Consider the following 22,113-nt stretch of genomic DNA (forward strand, 5'->3'; position numbering starts at 1 on the left):
TCTGCCACCGCACTACCCCATCAGCTGCTGCCCCCCTTCTTATATCCTCACCTGCTACCCCCTCTCCCACCTCTCACCCTCCCTGATCTGCTGCCCCCTCCAAGACCTCTTACCCTCATCTGCTGCCGTCCTCAGCGCACACTCCCATCCTCCATCCATCTTTTTCAATCCCACCTAGTCCCCCCCCCCCTATTTGTAGCACATCCATGTGTGCATTCTGATTTTTCTTCTGTAAACTAAGAAATACAGCTTAGTTTGGGGCCAGTAAAATTATACTGTAGTAGTCGTCGTCAACTACAGTATTTTTTTACTGAATACTGTAAGGGTCAGCCCAGTGCCACATGTGAGCAATGCACGAGTCTCACATTGCATCATCTGGCATGGTCGCTCTTCCTGACAGGTGTGTGCGGCTGTGCCGGGTGATGCGATGCAAGATTCGTGCATCGCTCTCACGCCTTAGTGTCAGTTGCAGGAGCTAATTTTTTTATTTTTTACTGACGTCCGTATTTATTTCGCCAAACTAATATTTTTTGTATGGGGGGGGGGGGGGGGGTCCTAGTTTCCAAAATGGCGGTCACGTGGGAGGAGCTACATTGTTTAGGCACCTCAGGGGGTCTCCAAACGCAACATCGCATCCGCTAATGATTCCAGGCAATTTTGCTTTTAAAAAAAAATCTAATGATGCTCCTTCCCTTCAGAGCCTTGCACCCAAACAATTGATTTCCACCACATATGAGATGTGTACTCAAGAGAAATTGCACAATTAATTTTATGGTGCATTTTTTCCTGATGCCCTTGTGAAAATGCTAAATTTTATGGCTCAAGTAACATTTGTGTAAAAAAGTAAAAATTTCATTTTTTCCTTCTACATTGGTTTGGTTGCTGAGAAGCTCCTAAAGGGTTAATAAACTTCTTAAACGTGGTTTTGAGCAGAGTGAGGGGTGCAGATTTTAGAATGGCGTCACTTGGGTATTTTCTATCGCCTAGGTTTCTCAAATCACTCCAAATGTGATGTGGTACCTAAAATTTTTTTGGGAAATTGTTGGAAAAATGAAAAATTGCTGTTGAACTTGAACCCTTCTAATTTCCGAACGAAAAAAAAAAATTGTTTCGAAAATTGCACTGGTGTAAGTAGACATGTGGGAAATGTTATTTAGTAACTTGTGTGATCTCTCAGATTTATGGGCATAAATTCAAATTTTGAAAATTGCTATATTTTCACAAACTCAAAACAGCCTAAATGTACCACTGACATGAAGTACAATATGCCACGAATAAACAATGAGAATCGCCAGGATCCGTTGAAGCGTTTGAGTTATAACCTCAATGTGACACTGGTCAAAATTGCAAAAAAAATGACCGGGTCTTTAGGGGAAAACAGGCTGAGGGCTGAAGGGGTTAAAAATGGTAATGTAAGGTTTTCAGTTTGCATTAAAAAAAAAACCAAAAAACCTGGTTTATCATAGTGTTTATTTTAAGGGGTGAACACAGTAAATATACAAGACAAGAAAACTTTTTACACAAATATATTTAAGTACCCACCATTTAGTACTGCCAAAAATTGTAACTATACATATGTAAAAATCAAATTTAATAATTGTTAAAATAGACCCACATGATATAGATATATGCATATCCTATCAAAGTCGTATATCTTCCAAATAAAACAGAACACATCTCTTTGTTTTCAATTGGGTTCCATCGTCCTGTTAATCCAGCTACAGATCACCAACACAGGAGTACTGACAGTGCATGGCACCTTCAGGACTCATGAAAGTCACTTGCACCAACATACCCGAGTTAGTCACCCAGAAACCACATTCATTACTGGATTAAATCCTGCCTGCTATGTTTCATCAAATAGCTCAGTATTTTACTCATAAGCACAGTTTGAAACAGTAGGAATTTATCAGTATCAACTATTTTAGTTTCTAACTGGATGCTTGTGTGGAAGATAATTCACTAACTGCTCATGATTCTGATCCACATACCTGCATGCACAACTGAGCCAATAAAAATCCTCCACCAGGCAGTCTTCTCCGCAGATATTGGCGCAGCAGGTTGTGCAATAAAGGAAAAGACTCATCTGATACCACCACAAATGGAACCTTAAACCTGGCAAAGGTTGTGGGGCTGGAAGCATTCCGCAATTGTGAAAAATTTGCAGTGCATTCTAATGTTTGCAAAACCAGAGAATTCCCCCGTATTGCCATAAGGACCAATGTCAATAAGTTTGTAATATATATCATCCACCATTATGAGGACCACTGAAAAACATATTTATAATTAAAGTACGATTCTAATCGCTGTGGCTTCTGAACCCTTACATGTTTGTCATCAACAGCACCTATGCAGTTGGGGAAGATGACCACAGTTTGAAAGCCGGCTGCAACCAAGTCTCCTCGGTTGGGAAAGGCATCACGATGGACTGCAACTTCTGCCAGATCACGTTACATGTGCACCTCACAATTTTGGGGATTGTTGATTTACCAACCCAAAATTGAAGGTGCAGGGATGTGAAGATCTAACCCTTGGCCAAAACCTGCAAAATACAAGTAAAAAGAATTAGAAGCACACACAAATATAAACCATAGTATGCATTGCAGAATTAACTATTGTCCTTTTGACAATCAAATTTCCCTGAACATGAGTCAAAATGTAAGTGTGCATTTCATAGGATTTTTCATAGGCACTTTCCACTTTAGAAGCTACAGTGTAGACTTAATTCATTAAGGCTGGCATTGTACAAGCCACTGGGCATAACCGCATCACAAGATTGTGCCCTGCCTATTAAGTGCATGGCTTGAGTGTCCAAAACAGTAACACAAGCAGGGCAGGTTTTTTGTTAACATGTGTTCTTAAAGCAACTAGTGTGCACAGCTTTAATTTTTCAAAAGCTACAAAGAATGAAGACCATGCAGATTGGTTCTTATGGATTAATTTCTTTGCGACAATTTTAATAAATGAGGCCCACTGTTTATATTCTGCAAGTATGCATAGTTAAACCATAGTACAATATACAAATGGGAATACCCCTTTAAGTGTATCCCATCTCCAAGATCCAATCATTAATATGTAGTAGGTGTAATATTACCAAATACCTCCAATTAGAAATTTAGTATAGTTCTACTGATTAGCTACATCACTTCTCATGTGTAAGGCATTACAGTAGCTTATGACCTCAAGCAACTAAAATCAGTGCTTATAACTAGATGTGGGTGGACCCGGACTGTAAAAGTCCAGATCTGCGCGGTTTCAAAGTTTCTTGCGTGCCGGGCTCGGGATTCTGGCTGTTTGATCTGGGACTTGAAAAGTAAAAAAAAAAAAAAAAAATAAAATAAAAAAAAAAAAAAAATCTATCTATGAATGAAGCGATCCCGTGCTGTCTCTGCTCATCATTGCTCATCCATATGCACTCAGCACCGCTTTCCCCACCCTTGCCTCTGGTTGCAGTCAGGAGCAGCCCCAGCCTATGTGACCGCGTCTGACTCCAGTCATCGTGGCTCATTTATTTTCTGGAGCACACAGCGAGCGGTCATGCTCTGATATTCAGATGCAGCAGAGCTGGAGTAGTCGTGGGACCTCGTGTGGATTAAGTCACACCTGCAGGTGTGTGTTGGGGTTAATAAAGTGGTGAAAGAGGGTGTTTGTATTTTATTCCAAATAAAGGATTTTTTTTGGAGTGTTAAATACACACTGTCACTTACTGATTAGTAACGGGGTGTCAGACACTGCAATTAACTCCTCATTACCCAGATTGCCACCACACCAGGGCAATTGCGAAGAGCATGTTAGGCTATGTGCGCACGTTGCGTAGTGTCCATGCTCAAAATTCTGCAGTGATTTGGCAGTGCATGTGCACTTCAAATCGCTGCAGAAACACTGCGTAATGGATGCAGTGTGTCTGCAGAATGGATGCAGATTTCATGCGTTCTGGATGCTGCCTCTCCCATAGACAGTTGGAGCAGCATCCAAAGCACATGAAATAAGTGACATGTTGCTTTTTAGAACGCAATATACACAGTTTGTGCTGGGGACGCAGGACGCATGGTTTTACGCTGCGGTGCAGAACGCAGTGTAGAAGCATGTAATTATGCAACGTGCGCACAAAGCCTTAAAACTCCGGGATTACCACATCTAATAGATGCCAGAATTCCAGGCAGCTGGAGGCTGATTTTTTTTAGGTTGAACCTCATCAGCCTGAATACCAGTCCCGGTAACGAATCTGGGGCAAAGGGGTAGGGGCATGCGCTACATACTCACAGATCACCAACACAGCTGTCACACTGCTCATGCAGCAGCTCTCTGATCTTCCTGAGCCAGCCGCTCATACATATTAACTCCTCCCCCGTCTGATTGGTTATAGTCAGACGCGCCCCCATGCAACCAATCACAGCCACTAGTGGGCGGGTCTATATTGTACGGTAAGATTAACAAAACACAAACAGCATGCAGCCCCCCCCCCCCCCCCTAATTTTGATACCAGCCAAGATAAGCCTCACAGCTGCTATTCTCAGGCTGGTGAAACCTACATCATTGGGAGCCCCCCAGCCTAAAAATAGCCTGCAGAAGAACGGAATTTCCGCATCCATTAGATGCAACAGTCCCAGGACTTTGCCACCGCACCATGTGAATGGGATGAATCGGGTAAACTGGGTACTATATGGGTTTGATACCATCTGTGTAATGTCAGTTGGCATCAAACCCTGGGGTCAGTCATGTCACGGCGTCTATCAGATACCCAACATCACTAACCCAGTCAGTAATAAATTAAAAAAAAAAAATTGAAATAACTCCAACACATTCCCTCTTTCACCAATTTCTTGGAAAGAAAAATCCAGGTCCAGCGTAATCCAATAAGGGGGTCCTACGACGATCCATACTCACTGTGCCAGTCAAGGAAGAACAGAACGTTCCCCATTGGCTGTGAGAGCATTGCGGTGACCTGAGCTAACATGAGGTCAGCCCAGGTCACTTCAGGGCATGACCAGCGCTGACTTCAGGACGTTAGGTAGGTACATTACCTGGGTGGTGAAGTCTGCTGCAGTCCTGACCAAGAAATAATGTAATATATAGCCTGGGTCTCAGCTTCCCATACACAGTAAATTTTTTAACTGCATGAGAGGACACATTAGCTAGGGACCCCAACGTAGAGAAATACTTTGGCGTAGTGTTGGGGCTCTGTTGCATTGATAAATTCAATAGCTAAATTTCTCTTTATTCATATGTTCATGGCAGTAATGCAGATTCCATTTTTCATACCTTCATTCTTACATATAGCTATTGGAATTTTCATGTCAGTATTCACACAGCAGTTTCTGCTTTTCATATATTCCCTTACATAGTCACTGGTGTGCATACCTTCTCTCCATATGCTGCAGTCCTGACGTCAGCGCTCGTCACTGAGTTTAATGACCGCTACATTCACGAGCAGCCCATAATGTCCCCGCTAGTCAGTCTCGGGCCGCCTGTGAGAGGTGATCTGAGAATGCGGCAGGCATAGAAGTCAATGACAAGCGCTGACATCAGGAGTCTAGGAATTCATCAGAGCAGGTAAAGAACCACGCTGAAGTGCGGGCAGCTGTGTGAGCAGGACAGACTGCAGGGGCACCCGACATATTTCCGTGTAGCTTCCGGGGTTTTTGCGGACCCATTGACTTGTATTGCGTCACGGTCTGTTATTACGGAACAGAATAGGACACATGTCCCATAATAACGGGATGGACATACGGTATCCGATGTTTTTGTAGGATCAGATGCACACGGAAGTGCTTCCATGTGCCATCTGATCCTACACAGAACATACTGAAAAAAAAAAAAAAAGATAGTCCTGTCAGTAGGAATATAATATAATATAATATAATATAATATAATATAATATAATATATATATATATATATATATATATATATATATAAAAAAGCCACATGCAGTTTCTCTTAGGCTGGAGTTGCACTTGCAAGGGACTTGCATGAGTCTCGCATCACCCAGCACAGCCACACACTGACAGGAGCGGGTCGGCTACATGTAGTTCTATGCAGCTGCACCCTTGTGTCTGGAGAGTCAGGCCGTGCAGGGTGATGCGATGCGAGACTCGCACAAGTGTAACTTTGGCCTTATGGTGCGCTCACAAAACTGACTCGCATGAGTTTCACATTGCATCACCTGCCAGCTGGACACTTCCCAGACAAGCGTGCAGCTGCATAGAAATACATGCAGCCAACCCACTCCTGTCAGGAGAGTGTGCGGCTGCTGGGTGATTCGAGACTCACGCAAGTGTGACTCCAGCCTTATGATGCACTTGCACGAGTATTGGATCGAATCACCAGGCATGGTCGCACACAAGCATGCAGCTGCACACTCCTGTGAGGAGAGAGTGGCTGCCAGATGTTGCGATCCAATAGTCGTGAGTCATACAGCTCGTATGAGCACACCGAAAGGCCGGAGTCACTTGCGCAAGTCTCACATTACTCCTGACAGGAGCAGTTCGGCTGCATGTATTTCTATGCAGCTGCACGCTCGTGTCCAGGGAGTGTGCAGCTGGCAGGTGATGCGATGCAAAACTCGTGCGAGTGTGACTGCGGCCTTCTTTTGATACACAGCCATGAGAAAGCCAGACAGCTGGGGGCTTAATCTGTGCTGGTATCAGAATACGGGGACCCTGCACCGATTGAATGAATAAATAAAACATTCATTCATTTTTTATACCACGATACTTACCCGCAGACATTTGCACTGCTTTTTCTGCCAACCTGCCGTCCTGGTGCCCGTGATTGGTTGCAGTCAGCTGACACGCTGCCACTCAGGATGGGGGCGCATCTAACTGCAACCAGTTACACGCGTCGGTCTGCAGGGAAGTGAATATTTAATGAAGGTTCATTGTCAGCTTCGGAAGAGAAAGTGTGACCTGGAAGCAGCTTGCCGCAATGACTGTTTCGTCAGTACACCGCGCGCTCTGATACTCCATCTCCGGATTCTGGTTCCCATAGACATATGGGTACCAGATTTCGGACCGGCTTTTGAAAAACAAAAATAAAAAAAAAAAAAAAAAAAAACTTAACAGGGACCAGCCACCCAGCTATAGTTGTAACCATAGGGATAATTAAGCTGCAATGCCCTGCACATGAGGCAAGTGACATAGGTAGATCAACAGATGCTACATTTCTAATTGGAAGCATTTCCTAATATTACAATCACCATATATTGGGATAGGATCTTGGAAATGGGAATAACCCTGTAACTGTTCCCATGCAACTTAGTACCCAAACAATATCTGGGCACTATAAACAGCAAGGAATTTACTGTATGCCTTGTTCGACGCCACATTCATCATTTAAAAAAAATGAATGGGTAACACAAAGGCAAGAAAATTATCTGCTCAAGTACACATACAAAAGAAGTTCTCAAAAGCACTTGGAGCATAAGTAAACTAACCAGGATGACATTTTCTTCGAACTATTAAATACTGATTTTTTTTCCCCTGGATTACTGTTTGTTATTTTGCAATGCCATTACAAAATTGTGATTACAGGTTCTCTGACAGTAATCCAGCAACTTTTCCACGAGGGTGATTCTGTAGAGCTAGGTACTGTAATGTAATAGATTTCAAGAGAAGTAATCACCAGAAGTCAGAATGGGACAGTCCCACTGGGAAATTCTCCCATAACTTGTAAATAATGCTATGCTCACACAGGGCGTTTAGCATGGTTTTTGCATTTATTTTATGCAAATCCTTGCTAATAAAACTTTGCATTTACAGTCCCAGCAGAGTCTAGGAGATTCCAGAAATCTCATGTACACAAGACACCTGTTTTTTTTTCTGACTTTTCAACCTTTTGTTTTTGCTGTGTTTTTTGAGCATGTCAATTCTTTGTCGTTTTCACCATGGCTTCATGCTACAAAAAAAACACAACAAAAAAAAAAAAAACACACAGCCGAAAACTTCCTGCCACAGATCAGATTTTGCTGCAGAAAAAAAAAAAGCACCAAAAAACACCCTGTGAGCATAGCCTAAAGTGTCAGAAGATTGTTTGTGCTTACCTCTTAATGGCATCCTTATGGTGATCATTAAATGAAGGGTTGATCAAGTTTCCTACAGATAAAACAAAGTGAGAATACTCAAAATAAAATCTTAGCTGTCAAATACAATTATGGATGATCTGCAACTATATCCAAAAAATTATGTGTTTCCCCCAAATGTATACCATAACTACATACTGGGATCACCATACATCAGGGGAAGGGGTGTCTAAACCAGTTTGAGGCGTAACCTCCAGGAATATAGTCAGTGGACTTTTGTTTTGAGTAGCTCCCCTTCTTGATTCATGGAAAATCCAGCAAATTCCTCCAGCAGCTATCAGGAATCAATGGCAAATGCTGCAGGTGAGGCATATTAATTGGGTCATTAATGCCTCAAATGCCAGAGCACCTACTGAGGGCACCCTCTTCTTCACTTAAATGGGGGCAATGTATTTATGAACCTCTGTTCATACAATAATGTCTAATGTAGCACAGCCAAGTGAGAAGGTGCAGAATTATTCCAGCAGAGCCATACACCTCAAGGAGACATTGTAAGGTGTGGAAGGCCATGATGGGATTTATTTCTGCCTTTCCTGACACCACATTCACCATTTATGTAGCAAATGGGCAACACAAAGGCAATAATTAAATTAGTTCCGTACATGTCCAGTATTAACAGTGTAAATCCCTCATCCTTCCGCAGGGAATCACTGACCCTTTAATTCTGTTGGGCATCATGAAGTGCCTAAGGGTTTACAGTCTTCATTCAAAAATAGAGGTGTCATGTCACAGCAAGAAGACCTAGAAGTAACAAAATAGATATTATAGTGAGCAAGTAACATTGGCTAACAGTAACGAATTCAACAAGCCCCATTTCATAAAACTGTTTAGAAAAGTATAAGTAACCTATACCAGCTGCCTATGATGATTATTCACTTTCCACATTCGTTTTATAAGTAAATGCAGCAGTCTTTGACTAGCTCTGCCAAAATAACAGCTGGGGCAACACCACATTTTGTCTAATTCATGACAAACTCTAGACTGCTGTATGCCAGAATAACTACAACCCCTAAGAGTCAGAAGTTTGTAGAGCAGCGCCCACAGCACCTAACGCTGATTTATTAAGTCACAAGCCTTAGGCTAGTTTCACACTTGCGTTGAACAGCATCCGTTGCATTGCGTTGTGTGACGGATGCAACGGATGCGTTTCATATTGTGGCCAACGGATCGTACAAAACAACGGAAAGCTTTTTTTAAAATTTTTTTTCTTCTTTACAGTTTTACCGGCAGCAGACTATTGTGAACGCTCAGCTGAGCGCTCACATGCCGGGCGCTCTCACATGCCAGGCGCTCAGCTGAGCGCTCTCACATGCCGGGCGCTCAGCTGAGCGCTTGGCCGCCGAGAATGTGTGCGGTGGGCGGAGCCGAGCGGGCCATGGCGCTGAGGACAGGTGAGTGTATGTATGTATATGTGGGTGTGTACATACATGCGGAGTGGAGTGCGGGAGGGGGCAGAGCCAAGCTGGGAAGTGTCGGGCTCCCTGCACACGTTGTGAGGGTAAATATCGGCAAAGCACTTTGCTTGGTTACCCGATATTTACCTTGCAGACGGGTGCAGGGAGCCAGAGAGCATGCGCAGTGAAATCCTACTGATTGCGCTGCTCAAAAAAAGTTACATGCTGCGTTCCTCCTACCCGGCGCAACGCTGACACTTGCGTTACAGTGAGTCATCCATACAAGTCTATGGAGAATAGCGCAGTGCATTAACTGACTGCGCTATTCTCCGTAGTGACGGACTGCGCTGAACGCAAGTGTGAAAGTACCCTTAATGAATCAGAGCTCATGTCCTGCAGTTATCAGGTTTAACTTTGCAAAGTGCTTGTAAAGACAGGCAACTTTGTATTTTTATTTTAAGCTTCTATAGCAGTGTTCCCACTTCCAGAGCAACAGTGCATGTTTTCAGGATTTCCGTAGATATTTCCGTAGATATTTTTTAATCACCTCTACAGGTGATGATTCCAACACCTGTATAATGCTAAGGAAATCCTGAAAACATGCACAGTTTGTGGCTCTGTAGGACTGGAGGTGGAATAACTGCTCTACAGTCTATCAGCAGCCAGTCTCCTAGTCAAAGAGCACAGCACTGCCAAGATCTCCTTCACAGCTCATCCATTCCTCTGATATTGGAGAACAGCAGCTTTGGAGAGCTCACAGTTTGGGGCATCAGCCTAGGGTCACAACCCTGACACTGGTCTGAAGAGTCAATTATGCGAAGTGCACTACCAATCACAAGCAGGAATCAAGAGGTGCCATCCAGAAGATTAAGACTATGTGCCCACGGGAGAACGTAACTGCGGATGTATCCGCAGGCACTGCCGCAGCTGCTCGCTGGCATCCGCAGCTATTTTTAGCTGCGGGATTCCAGCGATATAGCTGCGGTAAACCTGCGGACTTTCATGCAAATTACCTGCGGACGTCCCGGCCTCTATCTCCATAGCGGAGGGCCGGGATTTCCGCAGGTAATTCCGCATGAATAATTGACATGCAGTTACGTGTGGCTGCGGGACATCCGCAGGATATTCCGCAGCGTGGACACACTCACCATGTCCCATAGGATAACATGGGGAGTGTCTGTACATTCTAAAACCTGTGGATTTATCTGGAAAATCCAGAAAAGTCCGCAGGTTTTCCGCGGCAAAATCCGCAGAAACAAGCTCCCGTGGGCACATGCTCTAAGGCTGGTGCCACAGTCATTAATGTGAGGGAATCACATGACACTTGGCGCCTGCTTTGCTGGAGTTTAAGCCGAGTGTCAAGGCACTGTGATTAGATCCTGCGATCGCAACACAGCCGCAGAGGACAGGGCGGGCGCTGCAAAGGAGTGTGATTAATCTCCCTATCTGCTGATGTTATTTTTGTACTGCATTTGCATTACACCTGTGTAATGCGAGTGCAGTGTGGGATTTCTCTCGCACCCATAGACTTGCATGGGTGCTAGTGAAAAGAATCAGATTGCACTCGCAGCATGCTGCGATTGTTTTAGTAGCATAACATGGGTCCAAAGTGGATGCAATTTTTATCGCATGCCACTAGCTGTTTTATTTGCAGTGTGTGCTCAGACTAAAGCTTAAATAACACTGGAGCAGATGTGGTAAGCCAAAATACCTACAGTAGGGCAGAGAAAAAAGAAGGATGAGCTTTCCCCACCATCAGAGATGATTAATGAACAGCATGCATTTGAATAATAATGACATCTGAATTGTGCGCTTCTGAGCGATAGGTGGTACAGAGGTATTCCAGCACAGCCATACACCCAGGGAGGAGATGTCCCGAGGTGAGGCAGCCATGATGGTTTTTCTTTCTGCCTTTTCTGACACCACAGTTACCATTTATATAGTAAATGGGCAACACAAAGGCAACAAGCTTTAAAAAGCAGGAGTGTAGAGATCAGATATAAAGGGACATTACCAAAACCACTGAGCATTCATTTCTGATGGACATCTGCAGATGAACCGGGAACATGTGGTCCTTCAAATGGAGGCATGGCCCTGTCAGTGTACCTAGAGGAAGGTAGCACATCAGGGGCTGCAGACAGGATCACCCCTCCTTCACACCATTCACATTGGGGGGTTATACAAGGAGGTAGAGTTTCCTTGCCTGTTTTAAAAAAAAACCAAAAAACAATGTTTTACCTTTGAGAATAATTTGCAATCCTGTGCTGTCATCTGTATATTCATATCCCTCCCCTCAAGCTGTAGTATGATCAGACCATGTCCCTGTATGATAAGGAATAACGTTTGGAACACCATTCTAAGTCTGAACTGGGTGCAAAAAACCTAAAAAAACATCACTATGGGGAGATAAGGTATGCACACCAGTGACTATGTAAGGGGAATACATGGAATAGCAGAAACTGCTGTGTGAATACTGACTTGAAAAATCCAATAGCTTTATGTAAGAGTGAAAATGTGAAAAATGGAATCTGCATTACTGCCATGAACATATGAATCAAGAGAAATTTAGCTACTGAATTGATCAATGCAATAGAGCCCCAACACTACGCCAAAGTATTTCTCTACGTTGGGGTCCCTAGCTTGTGTGTGTCCTCTCATGCAGTTAAAAAACTTACCGTGTATGGGAAGCCGAGACCCAGGCTATATATTACATTATTTCTTGGTCAGACTGGACTGGAAAACTAGTGATGTTTTTTTAGGTTTTTTGCACCCAGTTCAGACTTAGAATGGTGTTCCAAACGTTATTCCTTATTGTTAGTAGTTTTTCGTTTGTGAACCCTCCCCAACCACACCTATTGCCAATCCATATCATACGCATAAATAGCCTGGGTCTCAGCTTCCCATACACGGTAAGTTTTTTAACTGCATGAGAGGACACACACAAGCTAGGGACCCCAACGTAGAGAAATACTTTGGCGTAGTGTTGGGGTTCTATTGCATTGATCAATTCAGTAGCTAAATTTCTCTTGATTCATATGTTCATGGCAGTAATGCAGATTCCATTTTTCACATTTTCACTCTTGCATAAAGCTATTGGATTTTTCAAGTCAGTATTCACACAGCAGTTTCTGCTATTCCATGTATTCCCCTTACATAGTCACTGGTGTGCATACCTTATCTCCCCATAGTCATGTCCCTGTATGGTCAGACACGGCCATTACACAGCACATTGCAGGGACACAAGATCATCTCAGCACAGGAACATTTTATGTAACATCAGATTGTGTTTATTATTCTAACATCTATTGACTATAATTAACTTTAAGATTAACTTTGTGGGAAAATTCCTTTAATAAAGTTAGCTGGAGAACAGACACTACTTCCTATATTTGCAATAACATTTCTATTTTTATTATCGCTGTTTGTAATATAAAATATTTACACATTGCCCTGACTGTTCAGTTTTCATGGCCAGATTTACCATCTGTCCAGCAGTCTTCACACCACCATTGAGGTGTGGGCAGAGCCGTGACTGGAGCTGACAATCAAAATTTACATTAAGATAGTGACAAATTCCCAGCACCCCAGACCGGTCAGCAGTCACGGTTCTGGAGTAAGTGCTGATGCTCATGGGCCGCTCTTACACCTCTACCCATGGAGCCGCCCCAACACCTCAACCTGGAGGTGGCCAATCTGTTGGCTCTGCAGTGGAGCCGCTCAGGGAGGATCCAGCCCCGGTCACCTCAGCGCTCAGCCGGCCGGGGCTGCTGGAAGGAGCCGCTACCTACCCCAGGACTGGGGAAGTGACAAATCTTTGTGGGGGGTGGAAATGCTGCAAATAGCGGACAGCCGTTCAAAAGGACGGACATAAACCGGATCTCAAAGCCCCTGTACACACGACAGGCCGCGCTGCCACCATGCGGGTCCCTCACCTCACACTGGCGCGGCCTCTCCTGCACAACAATCTACTTACACGGTGCGGAGTAACAGACACAGCATGGCTCCAGCCTCACGGAGGCACGGCAGAGCCGCTCCGACCCCCGCCAGCCCCGGCTATACACGGGGCAGCCATGAGGAGAGTGCGTCTGACGCTTGCACTGTGAGCCGCCATGTCTGGAGCACGTGATCTAATCCCCGCGCCCTCACACGTCCGAACAGCGCCTCGTCCTCCAGAGAAAGGAAATAGAGCGCGCCGGTCACGCCTATCCCATTTCGGGCTGTACCACCTGTGGAGGAGGGAGACGGGCCGTACCATTAGACCATAGGAAAACTTAGGTTCAGTAGAACACACAGGAACTCCTGATGTGGAGTGGAGCGAGGCCGCAGTGAGCACAGAGGCCCCATCACTGATGTGAGCCTGACTCCTAGGGCCCAGACATTAAAGTGAACCTGTCACATGTAAGAACGCTATTAACCTGCAGATATGGTGTTAATCTGTAGGGTAATAGCATTATGAACCTAAATTAAATTAAATTTATTCCACCCACCAGCGTTTCAGTTTCAGTCACGGTGGCTGCGCTGGTGGAGATTCAGTCACTGCTCTGTGAATGGATAAAGGTGGCTGCAACCACTGTCTGCACTGACAGACATCTGCTCAGCATTAGGCCTCTGCCACACTCACGTGAAAATCACGCACGTGCCGAGAGACACGTATTTCCCCTGCGTGTTGCGTGCAGGTAAGTACGTGTCTCTGGTACGTGCGGGCCACGTGTGTTCTACGTGTGCTATCCGCGATAGCACACGTAGAACCGCTAATTTACATACTCACGTGGTCCTTCCTACTGTCCGCGCTGCTGTCCGTGGTGCTGATCCTCGGTCTCCAGCCCCGTCTCCCCGCTGCTGCTGCCGCCAGGCAGTGAAGTGAATATTAAAGGGGTTATCCGGCTTCTTTGACTTTTTTTTTTTATTTCCCCATTGGGCTACATTGGGGCAGGTAAGTAGATAGAGACCACTTACCTGCCCTGCTGTCAGCCCCTCTCCCCCGGCTCAGAGTGGTCATGTGACCGCTCCTGCCGCGATTTTGCTGCTTCCGGTCATTTCATGTCAACATGGGCAGGGCCATGTTGACATACAAATGTGGAACAGCATGTTGCCGCCCTGCTGGGTGTCTACAGTGTGATGAGCCCCGCCCCCTTCCCTGCACCCTCCCACACATTCCCCCGCACCTCTTTTACTCTCCAGTAACCTCCCCCTGCACTGCTGTGGGGTCCGTGACCTGGGGGCAGGGCCTGGCGGCGGCTGCCGTGGTGTCAGCGCCAGCACTGGGCCCCCTGCTCAGGATCACACATTCAAATGTACCGGCATCACAGATATGTGCGTGTGCAGAGCCATATGTGTGCGTGTGCAGAGCCATATGTGTGCGTGTGCGGTACAGAGCCATATGTGTGCGGAGCAGAGCCATATGTGTGCGTGTGCGGTGCAGAGCCATATGTGTGTGGTGCAGAGCCATATGTGTGCATGTGCGGTGCAGAGCCATATGTGTGCGTGTGCGGTACAGAGCCATATGTGTGCGTGTGCGGTGCAGAGCCATATGTGTGCGTGTGCGGTACAGAGCCATATGTGTGCGTGTGCGGTACAGAGCTATATGTGTGCGGTACAGAGCCATGTGTGCGGTGCAGAGCATACGTGTGCGGTGCAGAACCATATGTGTGCGTGTGCGGTACAGAGCCATATGTGTGCGTGTGCGGTACAGAGCCATGCGTGTGCGGTGCAGAGCCATATGTGTGCGTGTGCGGTGCAGAGCCATATGTGTGCGGTGCAGAGCCATATGTGTGTGTGTGCGGTGCAGAGCCATATGTGTGTGGTGCAGAGCCATATGTGTGCATGTGCGGTGCAGAGCCATATGTGTGTGGTGCAGAGCCATATGTGTGCATGTGCGGTGCAGAGCCATATGTGTGCGGTACAGAGCCATATGTGTGCGTGTGCGGTGCAGAGCCATATGTGTGCATGTGCGGTGCAGAGCCATATGTATGTGGTGCAGAGCCATATGTGTGCATGTGCGGTGCAGAGCCATATGTGTGCGTGTGCGGTACAGAGCCATATGTGTGCGTGTGCGGTGCAGAGCCATATGTGTGTGTGTGCGGTACAGAGCCATATGTGTGCGTGTGCGGTACAGAGCTATATGTGTGCGGTACAGAGCCATGTGTGCGGTGCAGAGCATACGTGTGCGGTGCAGAACCATATGTGTGCGTGTGCGGTACAGAGCCATATGTGTGCGTGTGCGGTACAGAGCCATGCGTGTGCGGTGCAGAGCCATATGTGTGCGTGTGCGGTGCAGAGCCATATGTGTGCGGTGCAGAGCCATATGTGTGTGTGTGCGGTGCAGAGCCATATGTGTGTGGTGCAGAGCCATATGTGTGCATGTGCGGTGCAGAGCCATATGTGTGTGGTGCAGAGCCATATGTGTGCATGTGCGGTGCAGAGCCATATGTGTGCGGTACAGAGCCATATGTGTGCGTGTGCGGTGCAGAGCCATATGTGTGCATGTGCGGTACAGAGCCATATGTGTGCGCGTGCGGTACAGAGCTATATGTGTGCGGTACAGAGCCATATGTGTGCGGTGCAGAGCATACGTGTGCGGTGCAGAGCCATATGTGTGCGTGTGTGGAGTAGAGCCATATGTGTGCGTGTGCGGTGCAGAGCCCGATGTGGGGCTGTTATTTGCAATGCTGTAGTGATACCAGGTCAGGTGCTGGGGAAGAATACTGACAGGGAATGTGTGTGCAGGGGGCTGGCAGGGGGAGAGGCTGGACACTGGGGTGGGTGGTGCCAGCTGTGACTGGGAGGTTTTGCACAGGAAGTGGTCATGTTTGCTGGATCTGAATGTAAACAAGAGCTGCAGAGAATAAAGGGTGAATTCAAGAGGAACAAAAGATAGAAAACAAAAAATAACAATGTAGGTGTGATTTATATGACAATACAGCACAGATAAACTCAAAAATTTTTGTTAAGCTAATGTCGGACAACTCCTTTAAATGAGAATAATGAGTGGCAGTCGGCAGTAAGAGGCAGCAGCGGCAGAGACAGGAGGGCTGGAGAAGGTGAGTAAATGTTTTGGTTTTCTCCGGCGCGTGTCACACGGGACCGCATCCACACTACACCCGTGTGGTACGGGTGCGGGCCGTGTGACACCCGTGCTGCCGGAGAAAACACTGACATGTCAGCGTTTAGAACAGGCTTGGGCAAGGGGAGGCCCGCGGGCCACATCCGGCCCGCCTACTCTCTGTGACCGGCCCGCCTGGCTCAGGGCGTCCTTGCTGGCCGGTCACTGATGAGGGCAATCTGACCTGTTGTCCGGAGCTCCGGAGGCCCATGGTCAGATTGCCCTCATCACACGCTGCGTGCCGGGTAGGAAACAGAGGACAGATCCTGCAGCTCCGCACAGTCAGTGCAGGCAGCGGAACGCAGGAATCTGTCCTCTGTTCCCTGTCCGGCACTTTTCTCTGTGACACACGCGTGCCCTCCTGATATCGTCAGTACGGCGCGCGTGTGTAATTTAAAAAGTTCCCGCCTGGCAGGAGAAGACGCTGCAGCGGCGGGGCCCGTACGTTGAGAGAGGCAGCGGCTCCTAGGAATACAGCGTCGGGGCAGCATTGGCATGTAAAATAGAAGCCGCTCAGCGGGGGGAACGTATGGAGGAGCCAGAGGAGGGGACAATAAGAAGACAGGTGAGTGGTTACTAGTAACCTGCGGGGACAATGGGGGGCGGGGGGGGGGTTAACTGTTGACAAATATTTGGGGTGTAGTGGTTTAGTATATGGGAATGTAGTTTTACAGGTGTGGTATATGGGGGGGTGTAGTATTGTAGTATAATACAAGTGTGTATATAGGCGTGTAGTATAATACTACACCCCTATATACACCTGTATCATACTACACCACTACACCCCTATATACACCTGTATTATACTACACCCCTATATACACACCTATATAATACTACACCCCTATATACACCTGTATTATACTACACCACTACACCCCTATATACACACCTGTATAATACTACACCCAGGGCCGTATTTACCATTAGGCATCCGTGGTCCTGTGCCTGGGGCGCCACATTGCGGGAGAGCGGCACTTTCTGGCTGCAAAAAAAAAAAAAAAATGGGGTGAGAGACGCACTTTCATTTATCTGTATCTGCGTCTTTAAGACGCGAATACAGATAAACTGTGGGCGCCGCCGGGCATAGAGAACTGATTGACCCTGGAAGTGCCTGCACTTCCGGGTCAGAGTCGCGCCAATCCGCTCCGTGCTGTGGCATCCAATGCTGCAGATGCCGCGGAGGACAGCACACTCACCGGAGTCAGCAGCAGCAGGAGGATGACGGACACCGTAGGAGGAGCGGCAGCAGTGAGAGGAGACGGGAGGCACAAGAGCAGGTAACCGCTGTCAGAGTTCCAGTGCTGTGAAGTGAGGATTCTGGGGGAGGGGCAGGCAGACTACAATGTGAGTATAGTGGACAGGCAGAGGCAGAGGCTACAATGTGAGTATAGTGGACGAGGGACAGGCAGAGGCAGAGGCTGCAATGTGAGGATAGTGGACAAGGGACAGGCAGAGGCAGAGGCTGCAATGTGAGGATAGTGGACGAGGGGCAGGCAGAGGCTCAGGCTGGAGGGAGGCAGAGGCTGAGACTGGGGGGAGGCTGGAGGGAGGCAGAGGCTGAGACTGGGGGGAGGCTGGAGGGAGGTAGAGGCTGAGACTGGGGGGAGGCTGGAGGGAGGCAGAGGCTGAGACTGGGGGGAGGCTGAGACTGGGGGGAGGCTGGAGGGAGGCAGAGGCTGAGACTGGGGGGAGGCTGGAGGGAGGCAGAGGCTGAGACTGGGGGGAGGCAGAGGCTGAGACTGGGGGGAGGCAGAGGCTGAGACTGGGGGGAGGCTGGGGGGCGGCAGAGGCTGAGACTGGGGGGAGGCAGAGGCTGAGACTGGGGGGAGGCTGGAGGGAGGCAGAGGCTGAGGCTGGGGGGAGGCAGAGGCTGAGACTGGGGGCAGGCTGGAGGGAGGCAGAGGCTGAGACTGGGGAGAGGCTGGAGGGAGGCAGAGGCTGAGACTGGGGGGAGGCTGGAGGGAGGCAGAGGCTAAGACTGGGGGGAGGCTGGAGGGATGCAGAGGCTGAGACTGGGGGGAGGCTGGAGGGAGGCAGAGGCTGAGACTGGGGGGAGGCTGGAGGGAGGCAGAGGCTGAGACTGGGGGGAAGCTGGAGGGAGGCAGAGGCTGAGACTGGTGGGAGGCTGGAGGGAGGCAGAGGCTGAGACTGGGGGGAGGCAGAGGCTGAGACTGGGGGGAGGCTGGGGGGAGGCAGAGGCTGAGGCTGGGGGGAGGCTGGAGGGAGGCAGAGGCTGAGACTGGGGGGAGGCTGGAGGGAGGCAGAGGCTGAGACTGGGGGGAGGCTGGAGGGAGGCAGAGGCTGAGACTGGGGGGAGGCTGGAGGGAGGCAGAGGCTGAGACTGGGGGGAGGCTGGAGGGAGGCAGAGGCTGAGACTGGGGGGAGGCTGGAGGGAGGCAGAGGCTGAGACTGGGGGGAGGCAGAGGCTGAGACTGGGGGGAGGCTGGGGGGGAGGCAGAGGCTGAGACTGGGGGGAGGCTGGAGGGAGGCAGAGGCTGAGACTGGGGGGAGGCTGGAGGGAGGCAGAGGCTGAGACTGGGGGGAGGCTGGAGGGAGGCAGAGGCTGAGACTGGGGGGAGGCTGGAGGGAGGCAGAGGCTGAGACTGGGGGGAGGCTGGAGGGAGGCAGAGGCTGAGACTGGGGGGAGGCTGGAGGGAGGCAGAGGCTGAGACTGGGGGGAGGCTGGAGGGAGGCAGAGGCTGAGACTGGGGGGAGGCTGGAGGGAGGCAGAGACTGAGACTGGGGGGAGTCTGGGGGGAGGCAGAGGCTGAGACTGGGGGGAGGCTGATGCTGGGGGGAGGCAGAGGCTGAGACTGGGGGGAGGCTGGGCGGGAGGCAGAGGCTGATGCTGGCGGAGGCTGGGGGGAGGCAGAGGCTGATGCTGGCGGAGGCCTGGGGAAGGCAGAGGCTGATGCTGGCGGAGGCCTGGGGGAGGCAGATGCTGATGCTGGAGGAGGCCTGGGGGAGGCAGAGGCTGATGCTGGCGGAGGCCTGGGGGAGGCAGAGGCTGATGCTGGCGGAGGCTGGGGGGAGGCAGAGGCTGATGCTGGAGGAGGCCTGGGTGAGGCAGAGGCTGATGCTGGCGGAGGCCTGGGGGAGGCAGAGGCTGATGCTGGCGGAGGCTGGGGGGAGGCAGAGGCTGATGCTGGCGGAGGCCTGGGGGGAGAGAGGCGGAGGCTCGGGGGAGAGAGGCTAATGCTGGGGGAGGCTGGCTGGAGAGAGGCTGGTGCTAGAGGAGGCTGGCTGGAGAGAGGCTGATGCTGGCGGAGGAAGGGGGGGTGAGGTTGATGCTGGCGGAGACTGGGGAATGAGGCTGATGCTAGCGGAGACTGGGGAGTGAGGCTGATGCTGGAGGAGGCTAGGGGGAGAGAGGCTGAAGCTGGGGGAGAGAGGCTGATGCTGAGGGGAGAGAGACTGAGGCTGGGGGAGGCTGGTGGGAGAGAGGCTGATGCTGGGGGAGAGGCTGCTGTTGGAGGCGGGGGGAGAGAGGCTGCTGCTGGGGGAATGGGAGAGAGGGGTCAATGCTAGAGACAGAGGACAAGGGTTGAGGGATAGTGCAATGACAAAATTGATTGGGTGGGGGGAGTGTAAGGACTCAGAATAAGAGGGGCAGCATTGGGAGCTCATTATGGAGAAGGGGCAGCATGTGTGGGCTCAGTATGGAGTGGAGCAATGTAGGGGAGTCAATATCAAGAGTGGGGTAGTGTGTGTGGGGGGGTGTCTCAGCATAAGCTCTAATGTGGTGGTCTTAGCATGAGTGGGGCAAAATGGAGGTGTCATTATGGAAAAGAGGAAGGCAGCATTAGGAGCTCATGGAGAGGGGCAGCATGCATGGGACATTGTGAGGAGGGGGCAGCATGCATGGGACACTGTGAGGAGGGGGCAGCATGCATGGGACACTGTGAGGAGGGGGCAGCATGCATGGGACACTGTGAGGAGGGGGCAGCATGCATTGGACACTGTGAGGAGGGGGCAGCATGCATGGGACACTGTAAGGAGGGGACAGCATGCATGGGACACTGTGAGGAGGGGGCAGCATGCATGGGACACTGTGAGGAGGGGGCAGCATGCATGGGACACTGTGAGGAGGGGGCAGCATGCATGGGACACTGTGAGGAGGGGGCAGCATGTATGGGACACTGTGAGGAGGGGGCAGCATGCATGGGACACTGTGAGGAGGGGGCAGCATGCATGGGACATTGTGAGGAGGGGACAGCATGCATGGGACACTGTGAGGAGGGGGCAGCATGCATGGGACACTGTGAGGAGGGGGCAGTATGCATGGGACACTGTGAGGAGGGGGCAGCATGCATGGGACATTGTGAGGAGGGGGCAGCATGCATGGGACATTGTGAGGAGGGGGCAGTATGCATGGGACATTGTGAGGAGGGGGCAGCATGCATGGGACACTGTGAGGAAGGGGCAGCATGCATGGGACATTGTGAGGAGGGGCAGCATGCATGGGACACTGTGAGGAGGGGGCAGCATGCATGGGACATTGTGAGGAGGGGGCAGTATGCATGGGACACTGTGAGGAGGGGGCAGCATGCATGGGACATTGTGAGGAGGGGGCAGCATGCATGGGACACTGTGAGGAGGGGGCAGCATGCATGGGACATTGTGAGGAGGAGGCAGCATGCATGGGACATTATGAGGAGGGGGCAGCATGCATGGGACATTGTGAGGAGGGGGCAGCATGCATGGGACATTGTGAGGAGGGGGCAGTATGCATGGGACATTGTCCTCACATCATGCCGCTCCCTCCTCACAATGTACAGATCATATTTCATAATCGAGGATGGTGTGGTGGGTATAATTTATAAGGGAGGGCAGTGTGGTGTTTTAGTTTATTAGGGGCAGTGTCACAGTCACAGTATATAAGTGGGGACGGTGTGGTGGGAGTATGTTATACTCATGCTATGTTTTGATGTGCCTGTGGTGATCCCCATGGGGGGGGGTTAGTGCCCTTCATTTCTCATTGATACTTTTTAAAGTGTTTTACAGAGTAGATCTGCCTTAAACAGATGTCGTGTGCGAAAACTCAGTTTTACATTGTCACTAAGGGGCGCAACCACTTAAAGTGCCTAGGGCAGCATGAAGGCAAAATACAGCCCTGACTACACCCCTATATACACCTGTATTATACTACACCTCTACACCCCTATATACACACCTGTATAATACTACACCCCTATATACACCTGTATTATACTACACCACTACACCCCTATATACACACCTGTATTATACTACACCCCTATATACACCTGTATTATACTACACCACTACACCCCTATATACACCTGTATTATACTACACCCGTATATACACCTGTATAATACAGGTGTTTATAGGGGTGTAGTGCTGTAGTATAATACAGGTGTAGTATATAGGAGTGTAGTATAATACAGGTGTAGTATATAGTGGTGTAGTATAATACAGGTGTATATAGGGGTGTAGTATAATACAGGTGTATATAGGGGTGTAGTATAATACAGGTGTATATAGGGGTGTAGTATAATACAGGTGTAGTAT

At 49.2% G+C, this 22,113-nt stretch overlaps 1 long non-coding RNA gene and 3 other non-coding genes across 4 annotated transcripts; all 4 read right to left on the reverse strand.

Annotated features, from left to right (window-relative positions):
- Positions 1-1,445: 1,445 nt before the first annotated feature.
- Positions 1,446-13,636, reverse strand: LOC142300574 (uncharacterized). Its single transcript, XR_012752674.1, has 5 exons — positions 13,447-13,636; positions 11,488-11,676; positions 8,735-8,820; positions 8,041-8,092; positions 1,446-2,542 (listed from the first exon to the last, which is right to left on the reverse strand). It is a non-coding gene; the product is annotated as an uncharacterized LOC142300574 (long non-coding RNA).
- On the reverse strand, positions 7,239-7,364 carry LOC142258819 (small nucleolar RNA SNORA13). Its single transcript, XR_012727879.1, has one exon. It is a non-coding gene; the product is annotated as a small nucleolar RNA SNORA13 (small nucleolar RNA).
- LOC142258826 (small nucleolar RNA SNORA13) lies at positions 8,533-8,660 on the reverse strand. The gene has a single exon (XR_012727883.1). It is a non-coding gene; the product is annotated as a small nucleolar RNA SNORA13 (small nucleolar RNA).
- LOC142258833 (small nucleolar RNA SNORA13) lies at positions 11,309-11,437 on the reverse strand. Its single transcript, XR_012727884.1, has one exon. It is a non-coding gene; the product is annotated as a small nucleolar RNA SNORA13 (small nucleolar RNA).
- Positions 13,637-22,113: the final 8,477 nt, after the last annotated feature.

This window comes from Anomaloglossus baeobatrachus, chromosome 1 (assembly GCF_048569485.1).
Source record: "Anomaloglossus baeobatrachus isolate aAnoBae1 chromosome 1, aAnoBae1.hap1, whole genome shotgun sequence".
NCBI lineage: Eukaryota > Metazoa > Chordata > Amphibia > Anura > Aromobatidae > Anomaloglossus > Anomaloglossus baeobatrachus.